Source organism: Microtus oregoni, unplaced genomic scaffold (genome assembly GCF_018167655.1).
Source record: "Microtus oregoni isolate MIOR12 unplaced genomic scaffold, Mior012 000003F_ref0000135, whole genome shotgun sequence".
Lineage (NCBI taxonomy): Eukaryota > Metazoa > Chordata > Mammalia > Rodentia > Cricetidae > Microtus > Microtus oregoni.
The window spans coordinates 40,065,829-40,082,395 of record NW_024543062.1 but is presented as its reverse complement, the minus strand read 5'-3'; positions in this window follow the sequence as shown (position 1 = coordinate 40,082,395).

The window sequence follows — 16,567 nt, the reverse complement described above, 5'->3', positions numbered from 1 at the left end:
CATTTTGTTTATACATGTAAATACCTTCTGGAAGGTCGCTAATGTGTACTAAAATGAATACAAATAAGTCATACTATTCTTTCTCCCTGGCCATTGGCTCTTGCACTCTGTTATTCCAACAAAGACAAAACCAGGAAGGTGTCAGCAACATTCAAGCACTTACAAGTTATTTGAAATCACAGCCTTCCAGGAGGACCTGCATCTTCTCTCCTGCCTTTTCTCTTCCGCTCCTTCCCCAAAACGTAACTTTACTGAAACCCATAAGGTTATGATGTTTCTTTAGTTGATGCATTTTTCTCAACGCCATATCCATTTCTTTCTAATTACTTATAATGTACTTGAACCTAATAGTCAACACCCTCACAATACACACAAAATGAATGTGTTTTCTTTTGCAATAAATATCCAAACACACCCACTTCATAAAAGGAAAATGACTCCTTGTACAAGAGCACCACTCTTGTTCATCCCCCCCCCCCAACCTACAAATAAAATATAGGATGATTCTGGGAAAGGTGAATGAGTGGGAAGAGGAGAGAGAGGGTGGTGCTTCTTGGCCAATGGCTCAGGCAGCTTCCAGTGTCTCCAGGAAGGAATTTGAAAAACATTGATTGTTTTGGTCAGTGCTTCCCTGGGATCCTCTACACTGGTCCTTCCCAATCATGGGGAACTTCTGCCCTCTAGAGGATCTTTTTGTTCTCATTACTGGGAGAATATATTTTGGTCTGGTTAATTAGTATTTACAATGGCTTGAAGACCAACCTCTCACTCCTCCTTAGGAGTATTATCCACCTCATCATGCCTACGGGGCCAGGGCAACACTACTGGGGCACTTGCTAAAAGACAGATGCAGTGAGAGCATCCCAAGGCAGAGAAAGAAGAAAGGTTTGGAACTCTAGTAGAGGATGAAGGATGTCTGCTTGCCATCATCTATAAAGAGGTCTACAATTTATTTTGGCAGATCGTACTTGGAGGAGGACCTTCCTGTGGTGGTGTGGGGCCCAGTCAGATTAAATGGTCTTTAGAGTCCCATGAGGGAGCCGTGCTGATGAACTAACATTTGGCTCCTCTCGTTCCTAATATCAGATCGCAGAGGTTCCAATCAAGCAAGGCTTCCCTCATGGCCCTATAGTTGCATGTGGAGTAGAGAGGACGAATATGCGTGGTGGCAAAGCGTGGGAGCTAGGCCCATCCCACTGCCTTTCCCTGTCAGTCAAGTTTCAGTCAGACCCAGCAGTGAGGGATGGTGATGTTTTCTATCAGAAGGGACTCAGTCCTGATTTAGGCTCCTAAGCTTGTTCATTTCTGGAAATGTCCATATGACACATGACAGTGGCAGGGAAAACTTTAGCCTAGGACGTGAAGGGTTTCCTCTAGGGAATGGGGTTGAAGAGGACACTGGCACTTCTAAGGAGTGAGGAGAACTGGGATGTATTTGCTAATATTCTGTTAATATTCTTATTCACCAACAAATCACTCAATTTTTATTTTTAAAACTTTTTATTGATTCTTTGTGAATCTTGTGTCATGCACCCCAATCCTACTCATCTTCCCATCTCTCCATGTATGCCCTCTGCAATCCCACCCATCTTCCCATCTCTCTGTGTATGCCCTCTGCCTCTGCGATCCCACCCATCTCTCCATCTCTCCATGCATGCCCTCTGTCTTTGAGATCCCACCCATCTTTCCCATCTCTCCATGTGTGTCCTCTGCCTTTGAGATCCCACTCATCTTCCCATCTCTCTGTGTATGCCCTCTGCCTTTACAATCTCCCCCACAAAAGAAAACAAAAAGTAAAACTGTAAAAAATAAAAAATAAAAATTAAAAGCAGTAACCACAAAGCATCACTCCACAGAAGCTTTGGTATGTTATAGTGTGTTGCCCAGTCTGTCTGTTTGCCCAAACAGCTTTACTCTTTATTTTCATTAAATTCAAGGGAGACTTTAATTTTTTTCTTGACCCAGGTGTGGTTCAGTAGTTGACTGTTCAATTTCCACGAGTTTGTAAGCTTTCTGGTGGTAGCGTTGTTGTTGCCTTCTAACTTTATTCCGTGGTGATCTGATAAGACACAGGTGGACACTGTTTTTTTTTTTTTGTATCTGTGGAGGTTTCCTTTGTTTCCGAGTATGTGGTCAATTTTTGAGAAGGTTCCATGAGCTGCAGAGAAGAAAGTATATTCTTTCCTATTTGGGTGGAGTGTTCTATAGATGTCTGTTAAGTCCATTTGCTTCATTACCTCCAACAATTCTCTTAATTCTCTATTAGGTTTCTGTCTGATTGACCTTTCCATTGGTGAGAGAGGTGTGTTGAAGTCTCCTACTACTAGTGTGTATGGTTTGATGTCTGTTTTGAGTTTTAGTAGTATTTCTTTTACTTAAATGGGTGCTTTTATATTAGGGGCGTAGATATTCAGGATTGAGACTTCATCCTGATGAATTGTTCCTGTTATGAGTATAAAGTGTCCATCTTGATCTCTTCTGATTGATTTTAGTTTGAAGTCAGTTTTGTTAGAAATTAGTATGGCCACACCTGCTTTTTTCTTACTACCATTTGCTTGAAAAACCTTTTCCCAACCCTTTACTCTGAGTAGATGCCTGTCTTTGTGGTTGAGATGTGTTTCTTGCAAAGAGCAGAATGTTGGATCCTGTTTTCATATCCAATATCTTAGTCTGTGCCTTTTTATAGGTGAATTGAGACCATTAATATTAAGTGATATTAATGACCATTGGTTGTTTACTCTGGTTATTCTTATTGTTTTTGGTAGTAGAGTTTGTGTGTCTCCCTTCTTTGTGCTGGTGAAGGGTCGATAGATGCCTGAGTTATTGTAGGCAGTGTTGGCAATGTTGGATTCCTTGGGTTGTGATTTTCCTTCTATTACTTTCTGTAGGGCTGGATTTGTGGCTACGTATTGTTTAAATTTGTTCTTATCCTGGAATGTCTTGTTTTCTCCATTGATAGTGAACAATAGCTTGGCTGGGTATAGTAGTTTGGGTTTGCATCCATGGTCTCTTAGTTTCTCCAGTACCTCTATTCAGGACCTTCTTGGCTTTCATGGTTTCCATTGAGAAGTCAGGTGTAAGTCTGATCGGTTTACCTTTATAAGTTACTTGCCCTTTTTCCTTTGCAGCTCTTAATATTCTTTCTTTAATCTGTATATTTTGTGTTTTGATTATTATATAGCAAGGGGATTTATTTTGATCCAGTCTGTTTGGTGTTCTGTATGCTTCTTGAATATGCAAAGGAATATCTTTCTTTATGTTGGGAAAGTTTTCTTCCATAATTTTGTTAAAAATATTTTCTGGGCCTTTGAGCTGTGATTCTTCTTCTTCTATCCCTATTATTCTTAGGTTTGGTCTTTTTATTTTTTTTTCTTTTTTTTTTTAATTGAGAAAAGGAGAAAAAAAAACAAGTTTCCACCTCCTCCCAGCCTCCCATTTCCCTCCCCCTCCTCCCACCCTTCTCCCCCTCCTCCCACCCTTCTCCCCCTCCTCCCTCCCTTCTCCCCCTCTCCCCACTCCTTTCCCCCTCCCTCTCCAGTCCAAAGAGCAGTCAGGGTTTTCTGCCCTGTGGTAAGTCCTAGGTCCTCCCCACTCCGTCCATATCTAGGAAGGTGAACATCCAACCTGGCTAGGCTCCCACCAAGCCAGCACATTAAGCAGGATCAAAACCCCGTGCCATTGTCCTTTGCGTCTCATCAGCCCTCATTGTTCGCCATGTTCAGAGTTTTATCCCATGCTTTTTCAGTCACAGTCCAGCTGGCCTTGGTGAGCTCCCAATAGATCAGCTCCACTGTCTCAGTGGGTGGGTGCACCCCTCGTGGTCCCGACTTCTTTGCTCCTGTTCTCCCTCCTTCTGCTCCTCCTTGGGACCTTGGGAGCTTAGTCCAGTGCTCCAGTGTGGGTCTCTGTCTCTATCTCCATCCGTCACCAGATGAAGGGTCTATGATGATATGCAAGATATTCGTCATTATTGCTCTAGGATAGGGTCATTTCAGGTTCCCTATCCTCAGCTGCCCCAGGAACTAACTGGGGACCTCGGCTTGGGCACCTGGGTGCCCCTCTAGGGTCAGGTCTCTTGCCAACCCTAAAGTGGCTCCCTTAAGGTTTGGTCTTTTTATTGTGTCCCATATTTCCTTAATGTTTTGTGATGAGAATTTGTTGGCTTTGCTGTTTTCTTTGATCAGAGCGTTTATTTTCTCTATGGTGTCTTCAGAATCTGAGATTCTTTCTTCTATCTCTTATATTCTGTTGATTTTGCTTGTTTCTGTAGTCTCTGCTCATTGACCTAGATTTTCCATATCCAGCTGGTCCTCAGTTTGTGTTTTCTTCCTTGCTTCCATTTCAGTTTTCAATTCTTGAACTGTTTCCATTACCTGTTTGATTGTTTTTTTCTTGGTTTCCCAGGGTATCATTTACGTATTTACTCATTTCTTCAAACTTTTTGTTATACTTTTCATCCATTTCTACATATATAGGGAGCTTTTTACATGTTGTTTAAGGGACTCTATTGCTTTCATAAAGTCAATTTTTTCCTCTTCTTCTGTGCTAGGGTGTTCAAGTCCTTCTGTTGTAAGATCATTGGGTTCTGGTGTTTTCATGTTGTTTTTCAGATTGTTGGGTGAATTCTTGCCTTGGTGCCTGCCCATCTCCTCCTATCGATGCTATCTAATGGGTCTTTTAAAACAGGATCAGGTTTCCCTGCTGGCCAGGGGCCCCGCTTACAAAATGCCCTCACTCCATTTCCTGGCTCCCTCCACGGGCCAAGATCCCTCTCACCACTCAGAAGGCTCTTCAGGACCAGGACCAGGCCATTCGCTAGGAACCTCGCCAACAAAAGGCCTACCACTCTGCAGGCCAGCCACCAAAACAGAGAAACTCCTGATGCCCTCTGCCCCAAGCTCCCAACCCGGAGCCTGAACAGGCTAAACTGGGTGGTCCCGTGGCCCCGCAGAAGGGAGGGGGAGTGAAGGAGGCCCCTGGGAGCAAGCTGGGATGGGCCAGGGAGAGAGAGGTCGCAGCAGAGGAAGAGCAGCCCCAGCAGAGGGTACCAGCCCTTGCAGACTAACGGGGGGGGGGGGGGGGAGTCAAGGGGGTCGGGGAATGTCCCCTGCTCCATTTCCTGTGTCCCACTGCTGGCCAAGAACACTCTCCCCACTCAGGAGGGTCTTCAGGGACAGGACCAGGCTCCCCGTTAGCCCGTGGACCTCGCCAATAAAAGGCTTACCACTCTGCAGGCCAGGCCCCCAAAAACCTACTTGATTTAATTGTAGTGGGGTGATATGCTCTCAGTGTGGGCTTCACTGTTTCATGCTTGGAGTATCCTGCATCCACTGCTTTGGCCTGCATGCCGGTCTCCGCTGCTTGGGCCTTTTAATAAACTTCAACTAATTCTCCACTCTCCTTGGCCTGATTTGTGAGCTCTCCTTTTGGACAGGGGGTTGTTTCTCTCACAAAAGGCTTCAGATAGGCATCATTTGACTTTCTGCACTGATCTCTGTCCGGTGTGCTTCTGATTACCCATGGTCATAATTACTCCTTGTAGCAAAGAATCACAAAACCTTGTGCTGTGCCTTGGCACATGTGTAGCACGTGGAGCTGGAATTACTGCATGGCTAGGCAGCTTCTTGTGGCTTTTTTCAGTGGAGCAGATCATCATCCTACTGCTTCCGTGGTCTGGGCAGGAGTGGCGAAGCTGAGGTTCTTATACCTTGCAGCAATACAACTGCTCCCTGACTACCCGCTCTTTCGCAAAACAACAGTACACTCTGTATGTTGTTCTATCTAAACATCTTTTGTCAAAGTAGAATACACATGCAGAATAGGATGTGTGTAGCTGGGTGAGGTTTCACCACTGCACTCAGCTATGCTCCCATCAGCAATACCGGCAATGCTCTGGTCCTGCCTCTTTGCTCTGTGCCACCCCTCTCTAAAGTGAGCTGGTATCCACCAACAACACAGAGACCTCTAAGGTGAGCTGGTACCAACCAACAGCACAGAGGCAGTGTTTGTCCTGTTTTTGTGGTTTGCATACATGGAGTAATGGTGTGCTCTCTTCCTAGTTGGCTGAAGAAACGTCTTCTACATTGCTGCATGCGGTTATGGGTATCTTTATCATTGCTGTAATATTTCTCAAATTTTTCAATAAGTTAAATTGTGAATAAATCCTGCAATTTATTGTCAATGGGCACCTGGGGCTTTCCAATATTTATGTAACTGTTGCTATTATAAACATTTTGGTACTTGGGGGAAAATATGTATACAGTGTTGGCATCTGTTTGTAGATGTAACATATAAAGCATATAAATCACATGAATAATGCATATGACACTTGAGGGCCAGCCTATTGAGCCACAGATATCGCAAACATGCAGCTTTGGTATTTGGACAATTTTCCATTTTTTTTTTACCAGCGTTTATCTATTGTTTGTTATTGTTATTATATTTTTATTTATAGACACTGCTTTTGCAGCCATGATGTCTATCATCACTGTTTATTCCTGGAGTAAATAAGAGCTAGGCTTTCTGCTAAGAAAGATGTATACTATAGTAAAGCTAGATGTATATTATAATTCAGACAGCCTGCATGAGAGAAAGAGGATGGAAACCCACTGAGAACATCTGGAATGAGATGGAAACCCACTGAGAACATCTGGAAAGCAAGTTTTCCCATCAGGACTAAAACTTCAAGGCTCTCATTCCACAATCCATACTTTTAATCACTAGGATTTGATAATAAACCTTTTCCTTGGTGAAAAAAACCTTTGAAGACAGATATTCTTCACTCTGTTTATGTTTAAACTCAATAGAAAACCATTGAATGCATATAAAAGTAAAATAATTATATTTAAGTAAGCAGATTTTTCAAATATTTCAATGTGATACAACTTTCAGAAGTTTCATCCTGCCCTCAGAGACTGTATGCAGCCTGTGCTAATTACAGTTTGCATCAGATTAAGGTTTTCCTCCATTAGTTTCAGCTCCTGGACCAGAAACTCCTTCCTTATCATCAGTGTCTCCCCACTGCTGAATTGTGTCTGTCACCACCCGCTGCCTGGACGGTGGTTTCCTGTGTTTTGGAGAGAGTTTTATAAAAGGAGAATAAAGTGTTTACACCAAGTGACTGCGCTCCTCTCAGGATCTGGACTTCTCCACTAGCAATGAAAAGGACACAGTTTGTTCCAGAACTTCCACTCCTTCTAGGAATCCTTCGCAGCCATCAAACACCCACCCTGTGTCTTCAGTAAGCCCTTTATGTGCCCCACATCTGTAACAAGTAATAACTATTGAAGTGCAGTTCTGAGTGATGGAAAATAGAAGCTGGATTGTAAATAGAATCCATGCTTCAGTGCTCTTGTTTGTTTCTTGTATCTAAAAAAGGCTTCTCTGGTGTATCAGAGAATTTGTTCAGAGTTCTCGAAAGCTTGTCTAGAGGAGCTCTAGGTCTGGGAAAGAGACACTGCTCTACAAAACAGGAATCAATGGTTGAAGCCTCTCGAAAGCTTATGTTAAGCAAACTTAAGCACCTTTAAAAAGGTAATGTAGTTTTGAACCTCTGGAAGTCAAATGACCTCTAAGCCTGCGACTCTCACTGCATCTTGAAGGGTTCATATCTATTGCAGCAAGCCTTGGGAACACATAGATAGCTTATCCTGGAAACTGATCTGGTGAGAAAAAAAATCACATTTGCTGGGCTGGCACATGGCTGTAACATCTGACCAAACACTTTGTCATGGGTTCAGGTTTTTATGTAGACGAGGGAAGGTGTAGCAGGAGGAGCAGGCTGCTTGTCCTCCCGGCTGCCCTGTTATCTTACAGCCAAAATAATCACACAGAAACTGTATGCATTTAAACACTGCTTGGCCCATTACTTTTAACCTCTTATTGGCTAACTCTCACACCTTGATTTAACCCATTTCTAATAATCTGTATATCACCACAAGGTCATAGCTTATTAGGAAAGATTCAGCATGTCTGACCTGGTGTCTCCAAAGAGTCTCTCTATCTCTGCTTATTTCCTCCCAGAATTCAGTTCTGTCTTTTCTGCCTACCTAAGTTCTGCCCTATTAGGCCAAGGAGTTTTTTTATTGATTAACCAATGAGAGCAACACAAACAGAAGGACCTCCTACACCATTTCCCCTTTTCTGTTTAAAAAGAAAAGGAAGGCTTTAACTTTAACAGGAAAGGACTTTTATCTTAGTGATCTCTGATGCTCCTCTTGGTACCAGTACACCACAGAGCCAATATAAGCCCCACATCTGTCCTCTCCATCTTCCAAAGCATTCAGCCTTGATACTAGGCATGTCCCTGGTCCCCAAGATGAAGAAGCCTGGTTACTGTAGAGACCCCTTCACACTTTAGAAGGAAGTTGGGCACCTATGATAAGGATTCCCTATGCCAGTTCTAGAACCCTACATTAGTGGTTAAAAGACTTTTCTCCAGTAAGCCCCAAATGGTTGTTGAGGTAGCGAGAGGTCAAGAGATTGCAGAGATTGTGTGGCAGCTGCTACACACTTGTTTTATCTGCCCATTTATGAGCACAGATCTGTTTCTTCACCTGTAGGTACCAGTCTTTCCTTCTTCCTTTGTGCTTTTTCTCACGTGAGAGCCACTGCATACAGTTGTGTAGGATGATCCCTGTAAAAGTGGATCCTCTAGAAAAAAGGGTGAAGGAGGCTGAAAGCAAGCTTGTGTCTAATTCTCATGTTTTGATCTGTATCTTTTAAACAAAGATTTCCCTCTTTTGAATTCACAGAAAGGCACTTGTAGGCTGGCAACAACCTGTTTATTATTCAGCAAAACTGGTCAAAGTAATGAAAGTGTTGTAACATAATCAATGTCACCAATTATAATAGCTGACATCATATCCACCAATTCAACCATTTACTTTTAATTAAAAAATTTTACATAAAATGGGCTCAGCTAGAAGTAAGCATGTCTGGGGAGTATAAGGTGAGGTGGAATAGCCCGTGCTTGGGGGGCAAGCATACCTTGAAGACAGAGGACTAATGAGGAGCACTGGGCACTGATAGCATTAGAGACTGTTGCAGTCAGCAACCTATTTGCTGTGATGACCAGTTGAGACCTATCTAAATGGCTTGATTTTTATCCCTTCATCTAACTTGCTCAACCTGTGGTTCAAAAGAAGTCATTGCTTTTTCTAACGCCATCATCCCTTAGTAAGGCCTTTTGCTCAAAGTGAGTTTCTTGCTTAAGGACCAAGAGTGTGTTCTTAGAGCTGAGGTACTTGTGTAAGGCACACAAGCAAACAGGCAGATTTCCTTTGTCAAAAGCCTGTTTGTTATTGCTAAATTGGACCAGTTACTTGAGGGCAGGACATGGGAAGTTAGGATGAGCTCTTTTCTGCGGCTCTTAATTCATCTTCTTTGCTGACTTATGGGAAAGATAGAACTCAATGGGCAGGGTAATTGGGTCAGTGTTTTTCCATGTAGTGAACAGGTTTTACCATCCTTGGGGAGGCATCATTGCAAAATCGCTGGCGTGAGAGTCAGCCTGCTTAAGCTACTGCACAAGAAACTATTCTGAGCATCCTATTCCTTATCAAAACTTATTTAGGTGAGAACCAATAGTTAGCAGGGTATGAGATTCATACTTCTATATCTAATAGTTTTAAGTACACTATGTTCAATGATAATAATTTTGTCACTCAGTGAAGTTAAAAATCCAAGAGAACATCTATTAGGAAGCTGCTCAACCACATATCTGTAAAACCACCAAGCCAGACTGCCAAGGATAAATATGGATAATTAATTTATCCATTAGTACATAGGATAAAAGTTTATTGTGTTCCATTCTGTCAAAGTTGTGGTGAGATAGCAATAAGCCATGAAGGTCACAATCCTGTTGTGGCTGGTGACAGGAGTCAGCATGTGACTTGAGTCTTAGAGGACCCTGCTCAGTGTGAAGGACCTTTTGAGAACTGGCAGAGTCTGAGATGCCCATCAGGTCTCAGGGATGTGCAGGAAGCACAAGAAGGAAGAGCATATGACCATGAGTTGATCATGGCAACTCTTGTGAAAAGGAAGTGTTTAATTGGGTCTTGCTTGCAGATTCAAAAATTTAGTTCATTATCCTCATGATGGGGAGGAGCATGGTGGCATGCAAGCAGGCATGGTAGCTAATAGGTCTACACTTGGTGCCAAAGGCAGCAGTGAAACCTCAAAGCCCACTCCTAGTGACACACTTCCTTTAACAAGGTCACACTTCCAATCATTTAAAATAGTGCTACTCCCTAGTGACCAAGGATTCAAATCTATGAGCTTATGGGGGCCATTCCTATTCAAATCACCACAATAATTTTCATTTAACACATTGAGAATTAACATGTAGTTTATACAGAAGTTTCCCATATAAGTATATCTCAGCGGTAGAATATTTGACTAACATATGCAAGACTTAGCACTCTAAAGCTACAAGAACATAACACCACACAAAGCAGACTTTACTAAAATCACTGATCATGTGAAGCCAGAGACACAAACTTTTTGAAGAACCACAGAGTCTCTTTTGGCTTCACAATTTTGCCCATAAAGCGGCAGAAGGGCTCCCTAAGCAACTTCCTGGGAAATGTGATTTTTTTCTTTAAAACTCAGATCATATGACTATTTTTAAACAATGAATCAGCTCATTTATAATTCCAAGTTTGCACAGAAGCCTTGTAGCAATGGCTGTAATCGTTGGGACACCACTGGAATAAGAGCTGAGGACCTCAAGCTGGTACAAATAGAGTCACTTAAAGATCATTTCAAGATGCTTCCAACCATGTGATTCATAAAGCGTTTAGAATGTCCTGAAAATGGGACATATCAGATGTCGTTAGGAATCAGCTGTGAATTTATGTAAAAGTTCATTGTTGAAGATAAAATCACATACTTCTATGGCTCCAGCGTATACAGAGGGTTTGATAACTTCAGCGTTAGACTAGAAGAAATTATGCCTTCCAACATTTGGAAATGCATATTCATGTTCACACACAGTTTTATTCCACCAAAATAGCAGATGTGATTATAAAAATAGCTCCAGGGTTTTAGTGAAACCATCTTCCACTGGGTTTTAGGAATGTCTCAAACTTTGCAGAACTATGCTATAAAATGACTCAGGTCTTAATAATGATGCTAAGGTCTTATGTTTTGTTGAGCAAATACTTTACATTTTGATTGTAATTGTCTAAAAGCCACTCATCCTCACTGCAAACAAAATGCATCAGGCCTCATTTCTAGCCTGAGGGCCACATGTCAGATGCCCCAAAGCATTTAATGATTCCCCCTACCAAGTACTATCAGGTAACTGTCATTATCAAAAGCAGAGTGGACAGGCAAAAAGATATTAACAATGGTTAATGAAAACTAAATTGTAGCACAAATTATAAATGTTCTTAATAATAAAAACCCAGAGCAGATATTAGGGGGTGAAAGCTGAGAGGTCAGAGAAGCAGAGCAGCCAGACACTAGAGAGTGGCTTTTACCTGTACCCAGTCCCCATACTGCAGCCCAGCTTTCCACCTTACATTCCTCTCTCGCTCAGTGGTATCCCTTCCTGTCTCCACCTCCCTAGATTAAAGGCCCGTGACTCGCAAGTACTGAGATTAAAGCTGTGAGCCACCACCACTGGCTCTGTTTCTCTTTGAGACTGGATCAATCTAGTGTAGCCCAGGGTGACTTTGAACTCACAGAAATCCATCTGCCTCTGTTTCACAAGTGCTGGGACCACCACTGCCTGGCCTCTATGGCTAACTAGTGGCTTAGCTCTGCACTCTGATCTTCAGGCAAGCTTTATTTGTTAGATTACAAACAAAATATCACCACACTAAATGAGGTGTGATTAAGAAACACAAATTCCTCAAATGTGTAGAAGACGCTTTTCAAATTCTGTAGCTTGTTTTGGAAATATCTCAATTTATGAGAAAGCTCTTGATATACTTTATGTTCTTTAACTGATTAATTTTGATCAATTTTTTAAATCAAAAGACCCTAAAGTTGTATGTATGGTGGTGATGGTCAATTTCAGCATTCGGGAGGCAGAGGCAGGTGGATCCCCAGGATTGTGAGACCAGCTTGTTCTATATTGTGAGTTCCATGGTAGCCAAGGTTACATAGTGAGACCCTGCTCACAAAAATTTCTTTGTGTGTGTGTGTGTGTGTGTGTGTGTGTGTGTGTGATTTCTGTATGGGGGTCTGTAGTGTGCACACATGGGAGTGAGTGTGAGGAGATTAGAAGAGGAAGAGGGTGTCCTGCTTCACCACTTCCCACTGCCCGCAGTTTCAGGCATGCAGGTCTTAATGGTGTTTCTGGGGCTCCTGGCTTAAGTCCTCTGCCTGCACAGTGTTGTCACGCCGCAGCCCCTCAGAAAGATAATTCACTTGGCTTTTTCTCTCTTAGGGAAACAATCAGCTGCAGGACTGCTGGGTAGGATTTGCCCTGAGCACACAGAGACTCCAGATGATCTTTTCAACAAGTTCAAAGTTTGAAATAAATGTGGTGTGACTTTGAAGAGGACTTCTAGAGATTTTTTAAAAATTAATATTTCATTTAAAAGATGATAGTGACTTATTTGGAGACAGATTTTTAAAATATTATTTAAAAATATTTAAATAATATTTAAGATATTTAAATAATATCTGCTTATGTTTGTGCATTTTTTAACATTTAGGTGATTAATTTAAGTGCTTTTCATACTTCGCTTGTGAAAACAAAGGCAGGCTGTTTTAAAAAAATATTTTTGAAAATGTTCTTTTTTGGTGTAGAAGTATACCACTAATATCAAATCAATTGTCAATCAATAAAATATTTTATCACTGTATGTGTTCCTTTATCTGTAATTTAAATTTCTTTGGTACTCTTCACTCTTTTAAAGAGTGAAATTTTGGTTTGAGAAAGTATTCTCTGCAATAGGGTGGAAATGTTAAATTATTGGGAAGAAGGGACTTTTAATTTATTTAATTTTAATCAATGGTTGATGATGATGATGATGAATTACTATTAGTTTTACATCCCAGCAGTTTTCCCCCTCCTCCCCTCCTAATCCTCCCCCCCAACCTCCTTCTGTTCCCTCTTCCCCCCATCTACTTCTCTGTTTCTGCTTAGAAAAGGGCAGGTGTCCTATAGAAATCAATCAAATATAGCATATCAAGTTACAGTAAGACTTGGCATGGCCCCTTGTATTAAGGCCCAACAAGCCAACCCAGTATGAGGAACAGAGTCCTAAAAGCCAGCCAAAGAGTCAGAGACATTCCCTGCTCCCATTGTTAGGCGTCCCACAGGAAGACCAAGCTACACATCTGTAACACATACGCAGAGGGCCGAGGTCAGTCAGTCCCCTCAGGCTCCCTGGTTGTCGCTTCAGTCCCTGTGAGCCCCAGTGCATCCAGGTTAGCTGATTCTGTGGATGTTCTTGTGGTGTCCTTGACTCCACTGGCTGCTACGGTCCTTCCTCCCCCACTTCTGAAGGATTCCCTGACCTGCCTTTAATGTTTGGTTATGGGTCTGTATCTATTTCCATCAGCTGCTGGGTGAAGCCTCTCTGATGGCAATTGGGCTAGGCTTTTCATTTATTTGTATTTGAGAATTCCACACAGACGTGTAATGTATTCTGATTACCCACTCTTACCTCCTTCCCGTCCCTACCAACCACACCCCTTCATCTCCACCTGTCCCTTTAGTAGGTTCATGACTTGGTTTTGTATTGGTTTAGCCAGGGTTATCTGTGACCACTGGATTGAACCTGAAAGCTTTTAAACACTCCTTTGTGCTGTACCGGCTTCCGCAAAAGCGGTTTGTCTGATGTGGACTATTTGGGGCTGTTTACTCAGCTAGGACACAACAGAAAGGGTTGTTTCCGCACATTTGTGTGGACGTCAGGATGAATAAGGGAGGGGCTCAGGCTAAGGCAGGAGGGCTTTGAGCCACAGAGGTCCAGGAGCCTAACTCACAAAGCACCGGGGAGTCTGACACCACAGCCCACATCCAGGCTGTAGTCCGTTCTGTTCTGCCGGCTTCTGGTTTACAGCCTCTTCAATGACCCGGTACTTGGGATCCAGGTATTAATCAAAGTTTATCATTTGAGAACCCGGGAACTTGTGAAATTGTCTCTGTGGCCTGTTTCCTCCCCACAGGGTTAGTTGCAGCCCGAACTCTATGCTTATGAAGAATATTCATCACCTGCCAGTTTCTCATCTTCCACTAGATGGCGACATTCGTCAGGCTATGGATGGGCTGCCCACTGACTCAACCGCCCTAATTCCTTCAAGATCTGTCAGCTCTGCAGTGCCTTATGCTGTCTACCCTGCTTCTGTGAGGACATTTTTATTTTTTTCAAATAAGAAACGGACGGTGCGGCTCCTTCTCTTAAATGGTAACATGTCTTGAAGTTTTATACTAGGTACCTGACGCCCCATCATCTGTTTTAATCGATGTGAGTCTCTACATGAGCTCTATCTTCAAGCATTATCAAGGGTGCAACAGTACAGTGTCGCGGTCTATAGGTACAGCGCTGCTCAGCGGATCTATCGATCGAATCCTTCTTTCCTAGTTGACCTTTCATGCCTCTTGGTTACCAGCTTAGCATTTTCCTCCTCCACCTCAACCCCTGATAAGAACTATCTAGGATTTCACGATATTGATAAGGCTGACCCCAATTTTTCATTTTTGCATGGAAATCGCATGTAGTTTTGAATCACATGTGGATTCCTTATATTCGGCTGTTTTAGATTTGCAGGTGGTGAAATCCTGCTGTGTTTGTCTTTCTGGGCTTGTTTGTCACTTATATTTTGTCATTTGTTCAGTAATATTCGGACTGTAGGATTCCCTTTCTTTAAAAAAATTCTGAGAGCGTCTTAAATATTTTTTATTGTTTATCGCTGAAATTTTAGTACAATGTGCTTTGATCATATTAATTTCCCACTCCTCCATCTTCTTTCAGATCCAAGCTCACATTTCCTTTCTTTCTTTTTTTTCCTTAAAAGAAACAAAAAACGTTGAGTCCAGGTTTTGTTTCCACATAATCCCGGATGTGGGTCCATCCACTGGAGCGTGGTTGCCCTGCCAGAGGTGGGTGAGTGTCATGCCTTAAATAAAACTGTCCCCACCTCCACCTGTAGCCATCTCCTGCCAACAACTTACAGCCAGGGCTGGGACTTCACGAGCCCCTTCCCCCCATGACCGGACTCTGGCTGGAACTTGTAGCGATCTCACGCATTCTGTCAGAGCCACTGTGTGTTTATGGGTGTCACTGCCATATTGTGTCCAGAAAACAGTTTCCTGGTAATTATCCACAATGCCTGGCCCTTACACTCTTTCTGCCTTGTCGTCCACAGTGAAGCCCAAGCCCTGGAGTACTAGTGTGGTTTAGATATCACAGTTAGGGCTGCAGATTGCACAGTCTCTTATTCTCCTCCCCTTGGCCAGCTGTAGGTATCCATGTCAATCACCCTCTGCCCAGAAAGGAAGAGCTTCACTAATGAGCACTAATCTGGGCATAGAGATACGTCATCAGAAGCTGACTTACAGAAAAGAGAAGCACTAGGTTCTCCCCTGGGGCCTATAATCCATCTAGCCACATATTCTTGGCCCCAACCACAGTATTAGTCATGGATTTCTTCTTGTAGAAGGGTTTACGACAGTCTGTAACACGGTTGGCTACTCCTTCTCAGCATATTGTACGGCTGTATTGAAGCTCTTTTTGTCTCCAGCTTTCAAGTTGTCCCAGCTTCTTGGCTATTGTGATAGGGCTGCAATGGACACTGGGGCTGAAAACCTTTGCATTCTTTCAGATCTATACTCAGAAGTGGAATTGCTAGGTCGTGCAGTTCTGTTTTCATCTTTTGAGATACCTTAACACACTTCCCACGTGATGACACTATCTTACATCCTCACTAGCCATGCACACAGCTTCCAATTTGCCAACTTCCTCACACCTACTTGTTGTCCAAGCAGGTGTGCGGCTCTCCCACTGTGGCTTTGATTGACACTTCCTGCTGATTAGTGAAGTCAGACACTTTTCATATACCTGTTGGCATCTGTGTGTCTAATTTGGAGAAATGTCTTTTCAAGTCATTAGCACATATTAAAATCAGGTTGTTATTACTATTGAGCTGCAGAAGCTTCTTCTATATTTCAGTGATTGAACTACTGGGACCTTTTGTATGATCTAACTCCATGATTTTTATGACTAGCTTTTTATGATCTCTCCACCGTATTTATCATCAGGTGTTCCTTTGGAGTTTCTGCGGTGCTCAGAATCTCTGTGGACTTCTGTGTATATGACACACATTGAATTAATAATCTCTCCCACATGCTTGCTCCTCCTCCTCACTTCCCTTTGTTTGAATAGGGCAGCATCAGCTACCCAGATGCCCACTTGTACCGATCATTTTCTTTAATAGCTTTTACTCTTACGGTGCACAAGAATATTATCTCACAGTCATCTTCCCCTTTGCATGTGTATATGCCTGAGGTCTCCTCACTCTCTGCGTGTGTGTACACCTGAAATCTTCTCCCTCTGCATGTGTATAAGCCTGCAGTCTTCCCTTCTCTGTCTGCGTGGATGCCTGT